This window comes from Macaca nemestrina, chromosome 11, assembly GCF_043159975.1.
Source record: "Macaca nemestrina isolate mMacNem1 chromosome 11, mMacNem.hap1, whole genome shotgun sequence".
In the NCBI taxonomy this organism is placed as follows: domain Eukaryota; kingdom Metazoa; phylum Chordata; class Mammalia; order Primates; family Cercopithecidae; genus Macaca; species Macaca nemestrina.
This window is the reverse complement of record NC_092135.1, coordinates 2,801,265-2,811,415: the sequence shown is the minus strand read 5'-3', so window position 1 is coordinate 2,811,415 and position 10,151 is coordinate 2,801,265.

Genomic DNA, 10,151 nt, shown 5'->3' with positions numbered 1-10,151 from the left:
AATCCCGAGTTTGACAAACAGGTAAACCAGGTACAGTGGATATATCTAGAAAGCAACATGGGCAAATGTACATATCCAATCTCATCTAGGCATCTGTCTAGGATGAAACAGTGTTCTGCATTATGTTTAGTTTTGACTTTGTCCTTTAAGTTTACTGTCTGAAGTACTTAAAAATATTTTTCTTTTTCCATCTTATTTTGAAATTTCCAAACATCATAGAAGAGATGGAAAAAAAAGTATAGTGAGCAGCTATATTCCACCTACCTGGATTCAACCTTTTTTTTTTTTTTTTTTTTTTTTTGAGACAGTTTCCGTTACCCAGGCTATGCTGGAATGCAGTGGTGCAATCAGGGCTCACTGCAGCCCCAAACTCCTGGGCTCAGAAGATCCTCCTGTCTCAGCCTCCCAAGTAGCTGGGATTACAGGGTGCATGCCACCACACCTGATTATTTGTCTGTTTGTTTGTTTTTTGTAGAGATGGGGGGGTCTCACTTTTTTTTTTTAATTTTTTTTGCCCAGGCTGGTCTCAAACTCCTGGCTTCAAATGATGCTCCTGCCTCGGCCTCCCAGAGTACTGAGATTCCAGGTGTGAGTCACGATGCCTGGCTGATTCAACCATTTTTAACATTTTGGACATCTGCATTTCTTGTACCTTCAGTCATCCCCCTATACATGTATATAATTGTGTACATTTGTATACACCCACTTTTTTCCCCTGAACTGAATATACGTTCAGTCGTAGTTGCTTCACTATAAAATACTTCAGTAAGCATCCCCTAAGAAGGATAATTTTCTCCAACACTGACTTGCTACAATGAGCTCCAGGGTCCCCAGAGAAACTGGGTCCTTTATTATTCAGTTATCCCCGCAGGTGGCTTCTCAGCAGGTGGATCAGTAGGGGCAGGCAGGCACCCAGTGCCAGGCTGTTGCCTCCAGCTGTTCCCAAGGGCCAGCCACTGAGCCTCTCTTTTAATGGTTCGGTGGGGCCTAGTCCTGATTCTAATTAAGAGGCCAGTCATTCAGATTCCAGGCTTCCCAGGAACAAAAAACCCAGTAATCCCTTTATTTTATGTTTCACATTTTATTCTTTTTCAACAGGCCTTGTGGCCGGGTGCTGTGGCTCATGCCTATAATCCCAGCACTTTGGGAGGCCGAGGTGGGTGGATCACTTGAGGTCAGAAGTTTGAAACCAGCCTGGCCAACGTGGTAAAACCTCACCTCTACTAAAAATACAAAAATTAGTTGGGCATGGTGGCGCACGCCTGTAATCCCAGCTACTCGGGAGGCTAAGTAAGGAGAATCGCTTGAACCCAGGAGGCAGAGGTTGTAGTGAACTGAGATCATGCCACTGCACTCCAGCCTAGGTGACAGAGCGAGACTCTGCTTCAAAAAAAAAAAAAAAGAGAAAAGAAAAGAAAAAAAAAAAAGGCCAGGCATGATGGCTTACACCTGTAATCCCAGCACATTTTGGGAGGCCAAGGTGGGCGGATTGCCTGAGGTGAGGAGTTCAAGACCAGCCTGGCCAACATGGTGAAACCCGATCTCTACTAAAAAAAAAAAATTAAAAAATTAGCCAGACAGTGGCTTGTGCCTATAGTCCCAGCTACTCGGGGGGCTGAGGCTGGAGAGTCTCTTGAACCAGGGAGGCAGAGGTTGTGGTGAGCCAAGATTGCACCACTGCACTCTAGCCTGGGTGACAGAGTGAGACTCTGTCTCAAAACAAAACAAACAAACGAAAAATAGGCCCTGCATTCACACATTTTAAATGTATGTACATGGCAAAGTCTTCCCACTTCTGTCTCTTGCTTGCTCACTTCCCTCTGGAGGAAACCAAACTTACCAGCTCTAGTGTGTCATTCCCAAGGTTGCCGACATGTTTACAAGCAAATCTGTGTATATATATGGTCCTTTTTTGTTATAGAAACAGTAGCACATTATATATGCTGTTCTGCACGTTTCCAACAATACTTTAAAAGCATGTAACTAGAATGAGGGTCTAAGTCCACGCAGCCAAAGACCATGGTTAGCAAGATAAAGATGTGCAGATGAGCCGGGCGGGGTGGCTCACACCTGTAATCCCAGCACTTTGGGAGGCTGAGGCAGGTGGAGTACCTGAGATCCAGAGTTGGAGACCAGCCTGGCCAACCAATATGGTGAAACTGGCTACTAAAAATACAAAAATTAGCTGGGTGTGGTGGCGGGCACCTGTAATTCCAGCTACTCGGGAGGCTGAGGTGGGAGAATCACTTGAAGCTGGGAAGCGGAGGTTGCAGTGAGTCAAGATGGAGCCACTGCATTCCAGCCTGGGAGACAGAGCAAGACTCCTTTTCAAAAAGAAAAAAAATGAAAATAAGGTCGGGCGTGGTGGCTCATGCCTGTAATCCCAGCACTTTGGAAGGCCGAGGCGGGCAGATCACGAAGTCAGGAGATCGAGACCATCCTGGCTAACATGGTGAAATCCCGTCTCTACTAAAAATACAAAAAGTTAGCCGGGCGTAGTGGCACATGTCTGTAGTCTCAGCTACTTGGGAGGCTGAGGCAGGAGAATCGCTTGAACCCAGGAGGCAGAGGTTGCAGTGAGCAAAGATCACGCCATTGCACTCCAGCCTGGGTGACAGAGCAAGACTCTGTCTCAAAATAAATAAATAAATAAATAAATAAATAAATAAATAAATAAATAGCTAGCATGTGACCAGAGTGAAGGTCTAAGTCCAGGCCGCCACAGAGTATGGTTAGCAAGATAAAGATGTGCCGATGAGCTGGTGCAGTGGCTCACACCTGTACTACTAGCACTTTCGGAGGACAAGGTAGGCAGTTCACTTGAGGTCAAGAGTTCGAAACCAGCCTGGCCAACATGGTGAACCCTCATCTCTACTAAAAATACAAAAAATTAGCCCGGCGTGGTTGTGGATGCCTGTAATCCCAGCTCCTTGGGAGGCTGAGACAGGAGAATCACTTGAACCTGGGAGGTGGAGGTTGCAGTGAGCCGAGATTGTGCTGTTGTACTCCAGCTTGGGCAACAGAGCAAGACTCCATCTCAAAAAAAAAAAAAAGATGTGCAGATAAGAGCAGAAATTAACCAAAAGTCGATAGAAACTGCAGAAAGAAAACACCTCAAAGAGTCGCTGAGAGCTAAATTAATTGAATGTGGCTGGAATTGTAAAAGTAGTTAAAGAGAAAGAACAGCAGCACATTCCTGTTGATGACTTGGTGGTTGAAATCACTCCAAAAGGCAGAGCCCTGGTACCCGACAGTGTAAAGAAGGAGCTCCTGGCCAGGAGCAGTGGCTCATGCCTGTAATCTCAGCACTTTGGGAGGCCGAGTTAGGTGGATGGCTTGAGCCCAGGAGATCAAGCCCAGCCTGAGCAGCATAGCAAAACCTTGTCTCCCCCCCACTAAAAAAAAATTAGCTTGACACGGTGGCACATGCCTATAGTCCCATCTACTTGGGAGGCTGAGATGGGAGGATCACTTGAGCCCAAGAGTTTGAGGCTGCAGTGAGCTATGATCACTGCATTCCAGCCTGGGTGATAGGGCAAGACCCTGTCTCAAAAACACACACATGTAAAACAAAGAGGGCGACCGTGGTTTTGACTGCTGCTAGTTAGTTTCCAAAGTGTCAGAGGCCAAGTACAGGCCAAGCACCATTAGAAATAGGGTCATCTTGCTGGTCCAAGTGCAGTGGTGTTTACAAACAATTGATCAAAACCAGTTACAGATTTCTTTGTTCCTTCTCCACTCCCACTGCATCTCTTGACTAGCCAAAAAAAGAAAAAAAAAAAAGAAAGAAAGAAATAGGGTCATCATTATCATAGTGGACAGTAAGTATGGATGGACAATAATCAGAATGACTTTACTCAAGATATTCTCCCCGATGTCTCACTGATTGTGATGTCCCTAGGCATAAAACATACAGGAACTGCACTAAAGTCTTGCTTTCTTTTTTTTTTTTTGAGACAGAGTCTTTCCCTCTCTGGAGTGCAGTGGCGTGATCTCGGCTCACTGTAACCTCTGCTTCCTGAGTTCAAGTGATTCTCCAGTCTCAGCCTCCCGAGTATCTGGGATTACATGTGCGTACCACCATGTCTGGCTAACTTTTGTATTTGTAGTAGAGATGGGGTTTCACCATGTTGGCCAGGCTGGTCTCGAACTGCTGACCTCGGGTGACCCTACTGCCTCAGCCTCCCAAAGTGCTGGGATCACAGGTATGAGCCACCGTGCCTGGCCTTACTTGATATTAAGAAGTACAAATGTTCTTCCCCCACCCCTGACCCCCCACCAATACAGGGTCTCGCTCTGTCACCCAGGCTGGAGTGCAGCAGCATGATCTTGGAACCTCTGTCTCCTGGGCCTCAAGCCATCCTCCTGCCTCGGCCTCCAGAGCAGCTGGGACTACAGGCATGTGTCACCACTCTGAGCTAATTTTTCTATTTTTTCAGTAGAGACAGGGTTTTGCCATGTTGCTCAGGCCTGGTCTCTAACTCTTGAGCTCAAGCAATTCACCCAGCTTGACCTCCCAGAGGGCTTAAATTACAGGCATGAGCCACCGCACCTGGCCGAATAAGTACAACTGTTATAATTATGGAGTCCCCAGACCTGATTGTAGGGTCATTATCCTCATCCAATTCTCACACCTGAGCCAGTTTATAGACTTAGCGCTTCTTGAATAAAGGGGAGGAAAAGCCCCGGGGAGGATGACCCTGCAGCGTGGCCACACAGACATATGCCCTCTTCTTCCTTGCCTTCCCACGGGGGATCTGTGGCCTTTTACCATAGAGAAGGTGCATTGTAGAAAGGAAAATACCCAGAATTGTCAGGGATTGCTGGATGCGGTCTCTTAACTGATGCTGTGTCCTGAGGAACTTTTGTGTGGTGGGCTGAATAATAACCCCCCAAAATGTAGTCCACTTCCTAATCCCTGGAGTGGAAACTGGGAATACGTGGCTTGGCAGATGTCATTAAGCTGAGGATCTTTGATGGGGGCATTATCCTGGATTATCCATGTGGAACCAACGTGATGGCAAAGGTCCTTATGAGAGGGAGTCGGGAAGGTCAGAGAGAGAGAAGGACGTGCGACAACAAAGGAGAGGTTGGAGTATGTGGGGCTACGATCCAAGCGACGCGGACAACTTCTAGAGGCTGGAAAAGGCAAGCAAACAGACTCTCCCCTAGAGCCTCCAAAAAGAATGCAGCTGGTCAACCCATTTTAAACTCCTGACCTCCACAACGGTAAGACTTTGAATTCTTTTTTTTTTTTTTGAGACGGAGTCTTAGGCTGTTGCCCAGGCTGGAGTGCAGTGGCGCGATCTCGGCTCACTGCAAGCTCCGCCTCCCGGGTTCCCGCCATTCTCCTGCCTCAGCCTCCCGAGTAGCTGGGACTACAGGCGCCCGCCACCGCGCCCGGCTAATTTTTTGTATTTTTAGTAGAGACGGGGTTTCACTGTGGTCTCGATCTCCTGACCTTGTGATCCGCCCGCCTCGGCCTCCCAAAGTGCTGGGATTACAGGCTTGAGCCACCGTGCCCGGCCTGACTTTGAATTCTAATTGTTTCCTGAAAGGGCTGTAGGCACTGTGCATATTGACTCGCGCAGGTAATTCTAGTATTTTGGGAGGCCAAGGTGGGATGACTGCTTGAGCCCAGGAATTCGAGACCAGCCTGGGCAACATAATGAGATCCCATCTCTTAAAAAAAAAAAAAAATCACTGGTTGGCTGGGCGCAGTGGCTCACGCCTGTAATCCCAGAACTTTGGGAGGCTGAGGCGGGTGGATCACTGGAGGTCGGGTGTTCGAGACCAGCCTGACCAACATGGAGAAACCCCATCTCTACTAAAAATACAAAATTAGTCAGGTATGGTGTCACATGCCTGTATTCCCAGCTACTCGGGAGGCTGAGGCAGGAGAATCACTTGAACCGGGGGGGCGGCGGTTGCCGTGAGCCGAGATCGCACCACTGCACTCCAGCCTGGGTGACAGAGCGAGACTCCATCTCAAAAAAAAAAAAAAAAGTAAAGGACGGTTGAAGGCAACCCTCCAAGGAGAGTACATGAGTCATGGCCTATAATTTGATAACATCAAGGTTGACACGCTCTTACGCTAAAGACAGTAAATAAAGTGGAAATCCTGGAGGCATTCCCAGGACGCGGGTTAATCAGAAGTCAACACAGAAGATTAGCGTCCAAGATGGAGTCACTAGAGTCTCCACACTGGTCAAAGTGGCAACTTTTGGAGTCATGATAAATGGAGTTATCGTCTACGTTCATCCCACAGTAAGTCTAGTGTTCTGCGAACCCACTGTGTATTTTTTTTCTATACTCAATAACTGGTAAAATCCTCACAATGGCTCTCTGACCCATGGAAGGAAAGCTGCTGTTATGGTACGAAGTGCCAAGTGGAAGCCCCGAAATTGCCCCCACACCCCTTCAAAAGCAATACAGCATCCCTTGGGAAACTTCAGAGATTTTTTTTTTTTTTTTTTTTTTTTTTTTGAGAAGGAGTCTCACGCTGTTGCCCAGGCTGGAGTGCAGTGGCGCGATCTCGGCTCACTGCAAGCTCCGCCTCCCGGGTTCCCGCCATTCTCCTGCCTCAGCCTCCTGAGTAGCTGGGACTACAGGCGCCCGCCACCGCGCCCGGCTAATTTTTTTTTTGTATTTTTAGTAGAGACGGGGTTTCACTGTGGTCTCGATCTCCTGACCTTGTGATCAGCCCGCCTCGGCCTCCCAAAGTGCTGGGATTACAGGCTTGAGCCACCGCACCCGGCCAACTTCAGAGATTAATATCACCATTAAAGAACACAAAGATGTGGAATTAGTGATTCTCCACTTCATTTACCTATTAGTTCTGTGCAAAAAAATGATTTTGAGGAGGACAATGGATTGTTGTAAATTTAAATTCCAATTGTGGCCGGTCATGGTGGCTCATGCCTGTAATCCCAGCACTTTGGGAGGTCGAGGCGGGCAGATCACAAGGTCAGCAGATCGAGACCATCCTGGCTAACACGGTGAAACCCCATCTCTACCAAATATACAAAAAATTAGCTGGACATGGTGACGGATGCCTGTAGTCCCAGCTACTCGGGAGGCTGAGGCAGGAGAATGGTGTGAACCTGGGAGGTGGAGCTTGCAGTGAGCCAAGATCATGCCACTGCACTCCAGCCTGGGCAACAGAGCAAAACTCCATCTTAAGGAAAAAAAAAAAAAAAAATCCAATTGCTTGCTTGCTTGCTTACTTGCTTTATTTATTTATTTATTTAATTTATTTATTTATTTATTTATTTTAAGATGGAGTCTTGCTCTGTTACCCAGGCTGGAGTGCATTGGTGCAATCTCGACTCATGGCAACCTCTGCCTCCCGGGTTCAAGCCATTCTCCTGCCTCAGTCTCTCAAGTAGCTGGGATCACAGGTGCCCACCACCACGCCCGGCTCATTATTTTGGTATTTTTAGTAGAGATGAGGTTTCACCATGTTGGCCAGGCTGGTCTTGAACTCCTAACCTCGGGTGATCTGCCCGCCTTGGCCTCCCAAAGTGCTGGAATTACAGGTGTGAGCCACCACGCCCAGCTGCAAATGCTTTTTTCTAACAACCAATTAAGAAAAACCGTAAGGTGTTACTTGTTTTCACCTAGAAAGAATAGTGGTCCTATTTGCTGGAAAGCATTCAGCTCTTCTAAGGGACTCCACTTCACTAAGACAGACTGTTTGGCCATACTTTTCTCCCTCCTGCTCTGAAGTCTAGGAATTAGAAGGAAAACAACCCCCAAATCTTCTTCTTTTTTTTGGGGTGGGGGATAGGGTCTTGCTCTGTTGTCCAGGCTGGAGGGCGGTGGTGCAATCATGGCTCACTGCAGCCTCGACCTCTTCAGGCTCACATGATCCTCCCATCTGGGCATCCCAAGTAGCTGGGACTACAGACACGAGCCACCATGTCTAATTTTTTTGTAATATTTTGCGGTGGGGGGTGGTTCACCATGTTGCCCAGGCTGGTCATAAACGCCTGGGCTCAAGCGACCCTCCTGCCTCGTCCTCCCAAAGTGCTGGGATTGCAGGTATGAGCCACCTTGCCCAGCCCTCAAATCTTGATCTCAGTGATTTCCTCCTGTTCCTCTCTGATGAACTAATCTTCCCCCTCTGGGTTACCCTCTGCTTTTCATGGCTGAACAAGTTTCCCCCGGGATGGGTACTCTATGGAGCATAATATTTTAGTGACCATAACACTTTTTCTGCATTTTGTCTCACCAACTTGGAGTGCAAGTGATGGCCTTCTCATGTGTCACCTTTTGCACATGTGCAGTCCATCACTATAAATTTTTTTTTTAGACACGAGTCTTGCTCTGTCATCCAGGATGGAGTGCAGTGGTGTGACCTCGGCTCACCACAACCTCCACCTCCCAGGTTCAAGCAATTCTCCTGCCTCAGTCTCCCAAGTAGCTGAGATTACAGGCACGCACCACCACACCTGGATAATTTTTGTATTTTTAGTAGAGACAGGGTTTCACCATATTGGCCAGGCTGGTCTCGAACTCCTGACCTTGTGATCTGCCCACCTTGGCCTCCCAAAGTGCTAGGATTAAAGGCATGAGCCACCACACCCGGCCTCATCACTGTAACTCTCATTGAGTTGCACTCCTTTTCCATCTGGAAATCAAACATTAAACGCCAACTTTGCTTTCCACAATCAATTTGGCTATTGTATTAGGCCACTCTTGCATTGCTATAAAGAAATAACTGGGACTGGGTAATTTAAAAAGAAAACAGGTGTAAGTGGCTCACAGTTCTGTTGGCTCTACAGGGACCATGATGCAGGCATCTGCTTGGCTTCTAGGGAGGCCTCAGGAAGCTTCCAATCATGACAGAAGGTGAAGGGGGAACAGGCATGTCACATGGTGAAAGCAGGAGCGAGTAAGGGGGGGGATAAGGTGCCACCCACTTTTAAATGACCAGATTTTGAGAGAACGCACTCAGTATCACAAAGATAGCACCAAGCCTTGAAGGATCTGCCCCCACCCCAGACCCCTACACCTCCCACAAGGCTCCACCTCTAGTACTGGGAATTATAGTTCAACATGAGGTTTGGGTGGGAGCTTAGAAACCTAGAGGATTCTATGCTGTGTCTCCAGCAGCTCAAGGGGCATTTACTGATTTCAAGGTGTGTCCTTTGCCCATCAGCCACCTGGATGTGAACAGAACAGCCGGCCGGCTCAGTTGAGTGTATCCTCATGGATAGAGGAGGGAGGTGCAGAGAGAACTGTTCATCCAGTATTGGTTGAGCAATGTCCTAGGGGCTAAGGATGTAGCACTAAACTAAATGATGTCCCTGTCCTCATGGAGTGATACCTACGGGGGGATGCAAACTATCAACATACATAAAATGGAAAAAAATTAAAAAGGTGGAGGAGCGATAGTAAGTTTGAGGACTGAACTTCAAAAAGTCAGGAAAGGTCCTTTGTTTTTGTTTGTTTGTTTTTTTGAGATGGAGTCTTGCTCTGTCCCCCAGGCTAGAATACAGTGGCATGATCTCAGCTCACTGCAACCTCTGCCTTCCGGGTTCAAGTGATTCTCCTGCCTTAGCCTCCCGAGTAGCTGGGATTACAGGCTTGTGCCACCACGCCCAGCTCATTTTTGCAGTTTTAGTAGAGATGGGGTTTCACTACATTGGCCAGACTGGTCTGGAACTTCTTTGAGATCAGGTGATCCACTCGCCTCAGCCTCCCAAAGTGTTGGGATTACAGGCGTGAGCCACCGCGCCTGGCTCTGGTGAATAGTTCTTAGACACGTCACTAAAAGCAAGATCCGTAAGAGAAAAATGGATGGACTGCACTTCACCAAAATTAAAAACTTTTGCTCTAAGAAAGATCCTGTTAAAGGCATGAGAGGACAAGCTATACACAAGGAGCAAGTGTTTCCAAACAACGTATCTGACAAATAACCTGTATCTAAAATATATAAAGTACCCTCAAAACTCAATAGTGGAAAACCAAATAATTTAATTAGAGAGTAAGCTAGGGCATGACGAGGCATTCCACCGAAGGATATACAGATTGCAAATGACCATGTGAAAATATGTTCATCACCACCATTAGGGAAGTGCAAATTGAAACCATGATGAGGAATTACTATATGCCTATCAAAATGACAAAAATTTTTAAAAAATGAC